Source organism: Armigeres subalbatus, chromosome 1 (genome assembly GCF_024139115.2).
Source record: "Armigeres subalbatus isolate Guangzhou_Male chromosome 1, GZ_Asu_2, whole genome shotgun sequence".
NCBI classification, from domain to species: Eukaryota; Metazoa; Arthropoda; class Insecta; order Diptera; family Culicidae; genus Armigeres; species Armigeres subalbatus.
Window position 1 is genome coordinate 52099388 of NC_085139.1, and position 13113 is coordinate 52112500.

The window sequence follows — 13113 nt, forward strand, 5'->3', positions numbered from 1 at the left end:
CCCGAGGGCGCTGGTAACATTCTCAAAGGAAAACCATCGCATTGCTGGTAGTCGCCGGTGTGGTTGCGACAGATCGTTCAACCTCAACGAACCAATAAAATGGCATGTTTTGAATTTTACCCACCAAACAATAATCGTAAATCGTTTCTTGTCAGGACCATCATATTCAACAGAAGAGAGTTGATTCAAAATGAATTTTCTTCAAATCGACAAACAATCATAGCGTAGGTAGCGGTGATGGCCGTCAGCGATAGTTGCGACAGAAAAGTTATTTGCTGCGATAACTTCTGCTGTCATTCATGAGCAGGAAGGGAAGTTTTCTTACAAGGCGCATTATAAAAAACAAATCTAACCTAGTTTATTAGGATCGCCACGACAAACTCGGAAAGGCGCAAAAGGTAAAATTTAAATTAGCAAGGAAAGAATAATTTTCATATTTCTGGTATTCTGAATTCATTTTCAATTCAGTGAACCCACTTAAAATGAGATTGTTTATCAGCTGTTCCGGTGTTTGTCAAAATGGTTTATTTTCAATAATGCGTATTTCCAACCACAAACGTCAACAAACCCAAAATCGGAATCTTTTGAGAAAATTCCACTTGAGGTTTCAGTTTTTCGGATAGAGAATGTATAAATCCAATTCAATAATATAGAAATCGATTTGAAGTTCAGCGAAGTAAACAATAAACATATCGTAACACTTACGGCAAGCCCCTAAGCAATACAGGGTCAGTTCTGCTTCAACGTATAAAATCCATTGGATGAGGCTACGTAGTCCTACGTCACCTTTTCGTACATCCTGATTGGGCTGCACCTTTGAGTTTTTTAATTATTCGACCAATCGACATTCAGCCAGTCGGCATTCGGCCTACCGTTTTTCAAGACAGAACCCATTCATTTAGGTAACATTGAATTGTATTTTTTTTAATTGCTCATAAACCGTGTAAATCTCATAATCTGCATAAAAAATCAGGTTAGATCCCAAAACCGGCAAGAAAATGTTTTAAGAAAGACGTTCAGATCCTAAAAACCGCGTAGAAAGTGTCACAGTGTGTCTAGTGTCCCAATAAGTGAAGAAATGTAAAGTGTCTTGGGGAGAGCTACAACAATGTAATTTTAGCATCACTCCGCTAGTTGATTTGCGTACATTATTGGTTTCAGTTGTGCACTTATAGTTTGATAGTGACTCCTCCAAAGCAAACATTATGTGCTCCCGCAGATACAGATTTGCAGTACCAGTGTCCACATTGGTCTTATTTGTGCATTGGAAGTATCTTAGTTTCCCCCTTAAAATCCCATATTAACATCACCTGAAAACCAGCTTAATTTTGGAAGACTTGGATCATCACTCACAACAACAAAAATAATTTGTTGGCATTACAACAACATCTAAAACGGGGATTACAACATCTAAAACTCAAAGTAGAGAGTAACTGAAGATGTGCTTGAAAAATATTATAGAAGACAATGTCCCATTAATCGAACATGATTGCGGATAAGAATGTATAAGGTACACCGGAGCAAGTTGAAATGCGGGGTAAGTTGAAACAGAAACTGTAATTTAGATCTGGAATGACCGAATGCCCTGATTATTTTTTTCAACAAACTACTCCCCTAAGCGCACCTTCTGACTGCCATTCCCGGAAAATTGCAACTACTAGAAGCAATTCCTGCCATTGTTTATTTTCCACCCTTTGCAAAATCTAAACCAACTATTTGACGTGCCAATGAAACAGGTCTCAAAATGATGTTTGGAATAGTTTTTTCATCAAATTTGCATGGTATGCAATCATCCAATGTTGAATAAGCATATTGATTATGAAAAATCAATGAAAAACCCATTTTAATTTTTGAAATATGGTCGTTTGAAATTGAACCGCATTTTTAACCTATCGGGGCAAATAGAAATGCGTGGTGTGGGGCAAGTTGAAACAACGATTCAAAACGTCACCCTCGCAATTTAAAGTAATTTTTTTTTCAGAATTCAACATGGTCCGTAAACACATTAGAAGAACATAAATTTATGAAAAGGTCCAAACTTCTGAAAATAAATTTAATAAATTTCCGCCATCCCGTCATGAATGCCCTCCTACAATCTTCACTAAAGTATAGGATGAAAACGGTCATGGTTAAACTGCATGGTCTAGATTTGAGATTCTTAATCAACTTCTCCTCGTAGTGAGCACTGGCACTCAAAAATATGAAACATAGAGCATGTAAACATTTCAGTAACTCCACCATTCACTTCCCCAGTCCCCTCTTTCTCTAATCGAGGAGTTTATGAGAGATACGCTGGTTAATTAATGTGAATTTATGGAGAAGCCACAACCGAATTAATTAGGCACACAATTTAAGTGAACTAACTAATGAACCAACCTGAAAAGTAATCCGAGTGGTCACCAGTAGGACGTAATCAAACTGCACGCAAAAAAAAAGCGTTCATGAATTCGTGAACTAACAAGTTCACGGTGTATTTTTCGTGAACAACAGCCACGGATTCGGGAACACAGTCACGTTCTCTGGAACAATCTGTGTTCCCGAATCCATGAATTAACACACGGTGTATTTTTGCTGGTTCACGAAGTTTTTTGAATTTGGTCCCTGAAAATTACGTTTGTGACTTTGTTGTATACTGCCCTTTTTCGCATAAGAGTCCCATATTTTAGTTTATTTTTGTGTAAAAGAGTATCAAAATCTGAAATGTGTCTTTTATGAGAGAAAATATCAAGATGAGACTACACAAATGGGATTTGATTTTCAAATTTCTAGAACAAAGCCTACTATTTTATCATTTTTTCTTAAACAGGAGACAATTTTGAGCTAATTTCTGAAAGAAAATAAAAACCGTCAAAACTTTTCATGGGACTCTTTTGCGAATCCTGGCAGTACAGTCACCTTAACAACCTCGTGGATCTTGAGTCTCACTGAGAACATATGTTTTGTTTTTAATACGGTAAAATTAAGTTATGTCTGTATATAGCGCAGTGTTTCAACTTGCCCCGATATGTGGGGCAAGTTGCAAAAATGCATATAAAAACATATTTTCAGTATACAAAATATTTATAAAAAAGTTTGGTAAGGTTGCTTATTTTTTATGCATAATCTTTGGCCCGAAATATAAAACACCGCAAACGGATTAAAAATGTATCAAAGGATGATTTTTTTACAGCACTTCAAACTTCAACTTTGAAAAAACCGTTTCAACTTGCCCCGGTGTACCTTAATCAGGCATTTTACTTTAAAAGCTTAAAAATCGGAAAAATCGTTCACGTACTGCTTGTTTCATGTAAAAAAACGCTCTCAATCCAAACAAGCTATAATAATGATCAGCAGAATCATTCAGAATCGTGAAAACCAGTGTACTCCTGGATGTATGTAGAAAAGAGACACTAATGGAACTGATGTCACTCATCCCAAGCAGTCATTTTATTCTGCGCTCATACATAATAATCACATGACGTCTGCGATGCTTACAATTCTGATGATGATGCAAGCGATAACGGTGGTGACACTGTAAGCCGCTTGTAATGACCCGAACTGTGGACGGTATTTTTCCGGATCATCACCACCATCACCACCCTCCCTGCGGGTGCTGATGCTGGCCGTGCACGATACCTGGCAGGCATTGGCCTTCGTTTACACGGAGCTTTTAGTTCCGCTTCTAGCAATGCACATAGAAAATCGCTAGGAGGCTACCGTCACGTCAGCCAGCGTTCTATCCATTAATATAGATTAGAGAGGAACCCCCAGTCGCTGTCGGTTGATGTGACGGGGCTTACGAGCGTTCTGCTGCCGAGCGCGGCCAGCTCGGTATCCTTCGGGCTGAAAGGTGTATGACGTGAACCGTGTAAAGTTCATTGTGACGCGTGGGTTCACCTATCCCCGGATGCTAGATGCAGAAATTGCTGCATGACCTGAATGCGGAACGGCAGCAAAATCAACTCCCACAAAGAACAATAAATTCTCCAAAATTTCATTTACAATTACTAAATATTATTTTTTAAAAGAGATTTAAAAAGTTTTAAAAAGTTTCCATAAAGAATGAAACAATGAAACGTTCTTTTTTTCCAGTGGAAATTTTGCTTTTTTGTTTCAATTCTAACATTAGAAATTTCTAATTTCTTCTGCGTTTCGAATAATTTCCATATGTTTGTTATTCTGATAAAAAGATAACGGTAATAAAAGTAATTTTTGAATTTCTGTGAAAAACGAGCCATTTCCAAGGAACGTTTTTGTTTTGGTCGATGCTAAACCGAAGCAGCGTTTGTTAATAGATTCAATCTTATCAACATCATGTTATCATTTCCTTTTCAAAGTTTTCCAACTTTGCCCTACTACCATGGTGTGTAGAGTAGGTGTATCGGTCATGGCTATAGTCCCACTAACTAAGGTTGCAAATGATGCTTGATGATCCTTAATTCGCTATAGTACGCGGGATGTTTTAAGATTTTATTTTTGCGAACTGAACAATGCAATTGAAGCAATTATGCGGGTGTCGCCTCCGGGTTAAACGTACGGATAAGTTTTTATCTTTTTGCGTTTATTGCTTGTTTAACGTGGCATGCGTATTGACGTAATGTACCATAAAAGTCGCCACAAGAGGCACCCCGGCTAATTTATGGCGGTGCGGAGTACCGTAAACTATTATCACTGGAATCGTCAAAGCCATATATATGATTTAAATAATTATTGCATATTCAAAACTCAGCTAATTAATGTATTATATAACGATTTCAGTCGTGACTGTTTGAGTCATTATTCTTAAACTTCTAATTGATAAATCACTGCTCAATAACAAAATCTTGAATAATCTTTACCATTTGATGTTCATACATTAACTTCGGCAATGGGATTGTCAAATGCCATATGTTTGATGGTAATTTATTATATTTTAAGAAATTGAACGATAAAAATTAACAAATTTGAGAGCGATAGCAGCAACGTGGTTCGAGTGATAGAAATTATTAATTTACTATGAAAAATCACATTTTCTTTCAATCAATAGTAATTGTATCAAAAAACTGTAAGACAAGAGAAGAAGAATGGGAAGACACTATGTATGTACAATAATCTGAGATTTCAAATAACGTGAAGTCGAACTACGCGACTGGTCTTCCAACTGATACCAAACTCAACCACTTCCCAAATGGAAGCCATTTAGGAGGGTTGAATAGAAAACCCATTATTTCGATCCTTTTCCACGATTCACCGCAATGTCGTCCTTCTGTGGTACATTCCGGCACTGGATGATAACCTTCGTTGACCTACAAACCGTATTATCAAAAATGGAATAAAAGAACAAAGCTAAAGTTCACTGAATTTAGGAACGGCTTCAGAAGCTGTCATCTCACTTCCGTTCCCATTTTCTGTATCATTAGATAGATTTTCTCCGAAATGCACACAACGACGTACACATTTGTGGACCGTCCCCACCGATAAATGCGGTGTTTCTATGGGAGAATATTTTTGCAATCAATTCGACAGTATCGCCGAAAAACCCATCATTTCAATTTTTTTTGTATCCTCCTTACATGTGAGTGAGGTTATTCCATCCGGAGTAGTTCTCTTTATTTCATAATTCCACAGCATACCCAACTTTTTTTTTATTATTTTAAACTCCCTCGGCCAAAGACACCGTGTGTGTGGACGACTTTGAATTCATTTGAATTCATTTCCTCCCGCTGCTGGTGTAATCCCCGGATTCGTCTCCTATGAGCAGTGGCGCGGATTATGTTGCGATACTGGGGAAGTCATTTTTACCACTTACGCTTGATGTAATCTAATCCCGTGCTGCTGTTTCGACGAGCGAAAACATGGCGAAGAAAAGGGCGCGAGCGCGCGCTGTTTTCTCGGGAGGAATGAAGCGGAAATCATTATCCTTTCGGTATAATTTGGAGATGCGGAGTGACATCCAGCTTGCTGGATCTTACACATCTACCATTCCCTGCACAGTGCAAAATCCGATGGTTGATTACGCGTTCGTTCGTTGGAATGGGCGAACATAAAAGAAGTAGGGAAAATTGGATATGCCCTTGCGTATCAAAAGAGTTTTCATTTCGTTTGATTTAATTTGTATCCGTAATTCGAGATCTACGGAACGGTTCCTTTTTATGAAGCGGATGCTGGTATCTACGTGGGGATACAGAAATAAAATTGTATGATTTGTAAGATTGTCGCCCAACGGTAAAACAGTGTCCAAGTCCAAGGTACGATTTGTGCTCTGCCTTAAGAAATTGTTGGGCGCGATATTTGCTTGACTTCCTTGGGTGTAAGCAAGACAGCAATGACCAAGCTGGTTGATGCCATTTTTCATTAATGCGGAAGAGACTTGTGAGGTTACATACAGAGGGAAACATTGCACAGTACAATCGACTTATGCAACAAAAATTGCGCATAAAATAGCTTTTTTTGGCCATAGCTTCTGACCTCAATATTAATGAGACAGGATTACCCGTCAAATGAAACCTGTGGAGTTATCATATAGCCTTTCGGTACAAGTTTATATTTTCGATTAGTACCAGCCAGTGCAAGTCAATTTTCGATTAATATCAGCGATTTTTTAAAATCCATAATTCAGCTGTAAACTTCAAGGAAGGGCCGTTTGGCCGAAAGTCATTCGAGCAGAAAACAATTGACCGGAAACTACAAGACCGAAAAGCAGCGGTACTCAACCTTTTTCTCAGGAGGTTTTGGTTTTCGTGAAGTTTTCCAATTCAAATCATGTTCATACATCAAGCTTCCTACAAGTCTTTGAAGATCTGAGCCTCTTCAAGGTAGGCTTCCGAGCCTTTTGAAAGGAGATTTCCGAGCTTTTTGGAAGGAGGCTTCCGAGCCTTTTGGAAGGTGGCTTCCGAGCCCCTTGGAAGGAGGCTTCCGAGCCCCTTGGAAGGAGGCTTCCGAGCCTCTTGGAAGGAGGCTTCCGAGCCTCTTGGAAGGAGGCTTCCGAGCCTCTTGGAAGGAGGCTTCCGAGCCTCTTGGAAGGAGGCTTCCGAGCCTCTTGGAAGGAGGCTTGAGGCCTCTTGGAAGGAGGCTGAGCCTCTTGGAAGGAGGCTTCTGAGCCTCTTGGAAGGAGGCTTCCAGGCCTCTTGGAAGGAGGCTCTGAGCCTCTTGGAAGGAGGCTTCCAGGCCTCTTGGAAGGAGGCTTCTGAGCCTCTTGGAAGGAGGCTCTGAGCCTCTTGGAAGGAGGCTTGAGCCTCTTGGAAGGAGGCTTCCAGGCCTCTTGGAAGGAGGCTTCTGAGCCTCTTGGAAGGAGGCCTGAGCCTCTTGGAAGGAGGCTTCCAGGCCTCTTGGAAGGAGGCTTCCAGGCCTCTTGGAAGGAGGCTTCTGAGCCTCTTGGAAGGAGGCTTCCAGGCCTCTTGGAAGGAGGCTTCCAGGCCTCTTGGAAGGAGGCCTGAGCCTCTTGGAAGGAGGCTTCCGAGCCTCTTGGAGGAGGCTTCCAGGCCTCTTGGAAGGAGGCTTCCAGGCCTCTTGGAAGGAGGCTTCTGAGCCTCTTGAAGGAGGCTTCTGAGCCTCTTGGAAGGAGGCTTCTGAGCCTCTTGGAAGGAGGCCTGAGCCTCTTGGAAGGAGGCCTGAGCCTCTTGGAAGGAGGCTTCTGAGCCTCTTGGAAGGAGGCTTCTGAGCCTCTTGGAGGAGGCTTCTGAGGCCTCTTGGAAGGAGGCTTCTGAGGCCTCTTGGAAGGAGGCTTCTGAGCCTCTTGGAAGGAGGCTTCCAGGCCTCTTGGAAGGAGGCTTGAGCCTCTTGGAAGGAGGCTTCCTGAGCCTCTTGAAGGAGGCTTCCAGGCCTCTTGGAAGGAGGCTTGGAGCCTCTTGAAAGGAGGCTTCTGAGCCTCTTGAAAGGAGGCTTCTGAGCCTCTTGAAAGGAGGCTTCTGAGCCTCTTGAAGGAGGCTTCTGAGCCTCTTGAAAGGAGGCTCTGAGCCTCTTGAAAGGAGGCTCTGAGGCCTCTTGAAAGGAGGCTTCCAGGCCTCTTGAAAGGAGGCTTCCAGGCCTCTTGAAGGAGGCTTGGGCCTCTTGAAAGGAGGCTGTGAGCCTCTTGAAAGGAGGCTTCCAGGCCTCTTGAAAGGAGGCTTCTGAGCCTCTTGAAAGGAGGCTTCCGGGCCTCTTGAAAGGAGGCTCTGAGCCTCTTGAAAGGAGGCTCTGAGGCCTCTTGAAAGGAGGCTTCCAGGGCCTCTTGAAAGGAGGCTGAGCCTCTTGAAAGGAGGCCTGAGCCTCTTGAAAGGAGGCTGAGCCTCTTGAAAGGAGGCTCTTGAAAGGAGGCTCTGAGCCTCTTGAAAGGAGGCAGCCTCTTGAAAGGAGGCTTCTGAGCCTCTTGAAAGGAGGCCTGAGCCTCTTGAAAGGAGGCTTGAGGCCTCTTGAAAGGAGGCTCTGAGCCTCTTGAAAGGAGGCTTCCAGGCCTCTTGAAGGAGGCTTCTGAGCCTCTTGAAAGGAGGCTTCCAGGCCTCTTGAAGGAGGCTCTGAGCCTCTTGAAAGGAGGCTTCCAGGCCTCTTGAAGGAGGCTTCCAGGCCTCTTGAAGGAGGCCTGAGCCTCTTGAAGGAGGCTGGAGCCTCTTGAAGGAGGCTTCCAGGCCTCTTGAAGGAGGCTTCCGAGCCTCTTGAAAGGAGGCTTCTGAGCCTCTTGAAAGGAGGCCTGAGCCTCTTGGAAGGAGGCTTCCAGGCCTCTTGGAAAGGAGGCTTCCAGGCCTCTTGAAGGAGGCCTGAGCCTCTTGAAAGGAGGCTTCTGAGCCTCTTGAAGGAGGCTTCTGAGCCTCTTGGAAGGAGGCCTCTGAGCCTGAGGAGGCCTGAGGCCTGAAGGAGGCTTGAGCCTCTTGGAAGGAGGCTTCCAGGCCTCTTGGAAGGAGGCTTCCAGGCCTCTTGGAAGGAGGCTGAGCCTCTTGGAAGGAGGCTTCCAGGCCTCTTGGAAGGAGGCTTCCGAGCCTCTTGGAAGGAGGCTTGAGCCTCTTGGAAGGAGGCTCTGAGCCTCTTGGAAGGAGGCTGGAGCCTCTTGGAAGGAGGCTTCCAGGCCTCTTGGAAGGAGGCCTGAGCCTCTTGGAAGGAGGCTTCTGAGCCTCTTGGAAGGAGGCCTGAGGCCTCTTGGAAGGAGGCTTCCTGAGCCTCTTGGAAGGAGGCTTCCGGGCCTCTTGGAAGGAGGCTCTGAGCCTCTTGGAAGGAGGCTCTGAGCCTCTTGGAAGGAGGCTTCCAGGCCTCTTGGAAGGAGGCTTCCGAGGCCTCTTGGAAGGAGGCTTCTGAGCCTCTTGGAAGGAGGCTCTGAGCCTCTTGGAAGGAGGCCTGAGCCTCTTGGAAGGAGGCTTCCAGCCTCTTGGAAGGAGGCCTGAGCCTCTTGGAAGGAGGCTTCCGAGCCTCTTGGAAGGAGGCTTCTGAGCCTCTTGGAAGGAGGCCTGAGCCTCTTGGAAGGAGGCTTCTGAGCCTCTTGGAAGGAGGCTTCTGAGCCTCTTGGAAGGAGGCTCTGAGCCTCTTGGAAGGAGGCTTCCAGGCCTCTTGGAAGGAGGCTTCCTGAGCCTCTTGGAAGGAGGCCTGAGCCTCTTGGAAGGGAGGCTTCCGAGCCTCTTGGAAGGAGGCTTCTGAGCCTCTTGAAGGAGGCCTGAGCCTCTTGGAAGGAGGCTCTGAGGCCTCTTGGAAGGAGGCTTCCAGAGCCTCTTGAAGGAGGCTCTGAGCCTCTTGAAGGAGGCTTCTGAGCCTCTTGAAGGAGGCTTCCGAGCCTCTTGGAAGGAGGCTTCCAGCCTCTTGAAGGAGGCTTCTGAGCCTCTTGGAAGGGAGGCTCTGAGGCCTCTTGAAGGAGGCTTCTGAGCCTCTTGGAAGGAGGCTTCCAGGCCTCTTGGAAGGAGGCTCTGAGCCTCTTGAAGGAGGCTTCCAGAGCCTCTTGAAAGGAGGCTTCCAGGCCTCTTGAAGGAGGCTTCCGAGGCCTCTTGAAGGAGGCTTGGGCCTCTTGAAAGGAGGCTTCCAGGCCTCTTGAAAGGAGGCTTCCGAGCCTCTTGAAAGGAGGCTTGAGCCTCTTGAAAGGAGGCTCTGAGCCTCTTGAAAGGAGGCCTCTTGAAGGAGGCCTGAGCCTCTTGAAAGGAGGCTTCTGAGCCTCTTGAAAGGAGGCTTCTGAGCCTCTTGAAAGGAGGCTCTGAGCCTCTTGAAAGGAGGCTCTGAGCCTCTTGAAAGGAGGCTTGAGCCTCTTGAAAGGAGGCTTCTGAGGCCTCTTGAAAGGAGGCTTCTGAGGCCTCTTGAAAGGAGGCTTGAGCCTCTTGAAAGGAGGCGCTCTGAGCCTCTTGAAAGGAGGCTTCCGAGCCTCTTGAAAGGAGGCTTCCGAGCCTCTTGAAAGGAAGCTTCCGAGCCTCTTGAAAGGAGGCTTCCGAGCCTCTTGAAAGGAGGCTTCCGAGCCTCTTGAAAGGAGGCTTCCGAGCCTCTTGAAAGGAGGCTTTCAAGCCTCTTGAAATAAGGCTTCCGAGCCTCTTGAAAGGAGGCTTCAGAAACTCCTTCCTCCTTGGCAGTAAGCGCCATAATAATTTTTGCTAACCGCGGCGGCGTTACAATATTTTTCTGCATTTTCTTCAATATTTCTTCGGCAGATTATTCGAAAAAGCCTTTGTATAATTTTTCAGAATTTTCTGCGCTAATTCTTCGAGATTTCCTCAACAAAATCCTTTCAATTTCCTCGGCAAATTCTTCGAAATTCCTTCGACATGTTCTTCGCAAATTCATCGTCAACGTTTTGGTATTTTCCTGACAAATTCATCCTAAGCAAATTCTTCGAATTGTCTTCGGCAAGTTATTCCAAATTGACTCAGCAAGTTTTACGCGATTGAGTGATTCGATCAGGACGCGGAACACTTTTGAGATTCGGATGGTTTTTGTTTTCTGTTTTTTGCGATTGGTCAGCATATCGAATCGTACATGATTGATCGTATTTCGTGTAACTGAAAGTGCATTTTATTGTGCTTTGAACAGCACTCAGAACGATTGTAAATTAATCAGTGCGCGTTTTATCGTATGGACAGCACACTGAACGATCACGTGATCATCCAAAATATTTTCTTCTGCTTTTCAAGCTCGGTGAGCTAATTAATTGTAGTTTCGTTTGGCACGCCAGTTCGATTGAAAGCAACGTGAGAAGGATATTTTAGATGCGTTTTAATACATCCCATCTCATGGATCGCATTGCTCACCAAAGTTATTCCAGATAAAATATCCTTTGTAACTAACACGATACTCTTTTCCTAGACAATCGTGTGGATGCAGAGGTATTCTCGATATCTAGTAGCAAATAAAGTCGAACTTACAATTCTTTCTTTCCTACATTACCGTGAGAACGTGAGCGGAGTCGTTGTTGACTAAACATATATGAGCTCTCCAAATGTATCGATTGGAAACGGATAGCAAACGCCAAGCTCCATTTATTTGGTTTCCTGTACATTTCGCAAGTTCTAGTCAAGTATCAGCTACGAATTATTTTAATAAAGAAACAAAAAAAAAAGCTTCGAATTATATGGTTATTGATACTCATTCGGATTTCCTCAGCCAATTCTGCGAGATTTTTTCGAGTTTCCTTAGCAAATTCTACGAAACTACCAAATTATTTTGTTTTAAGAATTTCATCGTCAATTCCTTTGATGAAATGATGAAATTTTTGTTTTTTTTTTACAGTTTTTTCCGAGGAATATCCACGTACGATGCATTGAGATGTCGGCGGAGGCCGACATGTCACTTATATTCGGCCAAACGACTTATTCAGCTGAACACCACTTCAACCGCATTTGGTCAAACGCTAACTCCTGCCAAATGAAATTCGGCTAGATCGCTTCTCACACAGCGTGTTATTCGGCTATGTGGCATTCCGCCAAATGGCTTTCAACTGAACCTCTCTCCTGTGTAAGATTTTTTGTGTGCATTTTAGGATCATAGCGATGCTCACTTTTTCGGTCAAATAACATATTTCCGGGCGTAGCACTCGTTCAGCCACATGACATTTTCGCCAAAATTGCTTTTTCTGGCAAACAACCATTTCGGACAAATTGCATTTCTTTTTTGCCCAAACGACATTTTCGGCCATTTTCGTCAACCATTTCGGACAAACGTCTTTCCTGGCTTAATGACAAGTTCAGCCGTGGAGTGCGCGATCGAACGTGTTTTGGAGAAAAGACCGATCACGGCATCCGTGATATTCCGTTCTGATTTGTGCGGTCGAACAAATAAAAATACTGCGCGATCGAACGTGTTTAAGAGAACAGAAAGATTTCAAGAATCGCATTATTTCGTTCAGATTTGTGCGGCAAAAAGAAAATTAATTGGTGCGCTATTGAACATGTTTAACGGGGAAGTCCGATTACGAGACCCGATTTATTTACGTTCTGATTTGTGCGGTATAAAAAGAATGAATCAGTGAGCGTTCGAACGTGTTTTGGATAGCGGAATGAACTCGAGATCTGCGTTTTTCGTTGATTTTGGCGGTTGAAAAAAATTACCTTGCTACATTTCGGACACGACCGACGACGGTATTGCTTAATTTTTGGTGAGCTATTCGTTCATTTGGCAGGCTCAGACATCGTGAAACCAACTTTACGGAGCCAGAATCATTATCATTGGGGTTACCACTTCAGCCATCTATTCTCTTCAGCCGTATGTCATTTTTGACAAAATTCACGTACATTTTAAAATCTTAGCAATGCGTACTTTTTCAGCCAGTTTGCATTTTCAACCAAATAGCCTTTTCAGCACAACGACGGCAGTCTCGATCATTTGACCCGTTCTGCCAAACAACATTTTTAGTCAAACGATAATTTTGGCAAAGGACTTTTTCGGCCAAATCACCAGTACAGCCGTATGTCCTCTTTTCGGCCACATGTCGCTTTCGGCCAAACAACATTTTCGGCGTATAAACCGTTCCGCTAAAAGACCCTTTCGAAAAACTGCATTTTCGGACAAATGACCTATTCGTCCAACCGACATTTTCAGTCAATCGGCCATTCCGACCAACCGTTTCACTCAAACGTTCAGTTTGATGTGCCTTCCTTCCCCGTTTTTTGTGCACATTATGAGATCTTAGAGATGCGTAGCTTGAAATGTGACGCATTGTAATGGGTATTTGCATTAACAAATTCATTTTATCAAATTTTCATACGTATGTGAAACGCTGAA

General features: G+C 43.9%; 1 protein-coding gene across 3 annotated transcripts in view; it reads right to left on the bottom strand.

The window, feature by feature from the left end:
* The window catches only part of LOC134225416 (G protein-coupled receptor kinase 2), a 419868-nt gene that overhangs the window by 186919 nt on the left and 219836 nt on the right, over window positions 1-13113 (bottom strand). The gene's annotated exons all lie outside the window — the stretch shown is intronic.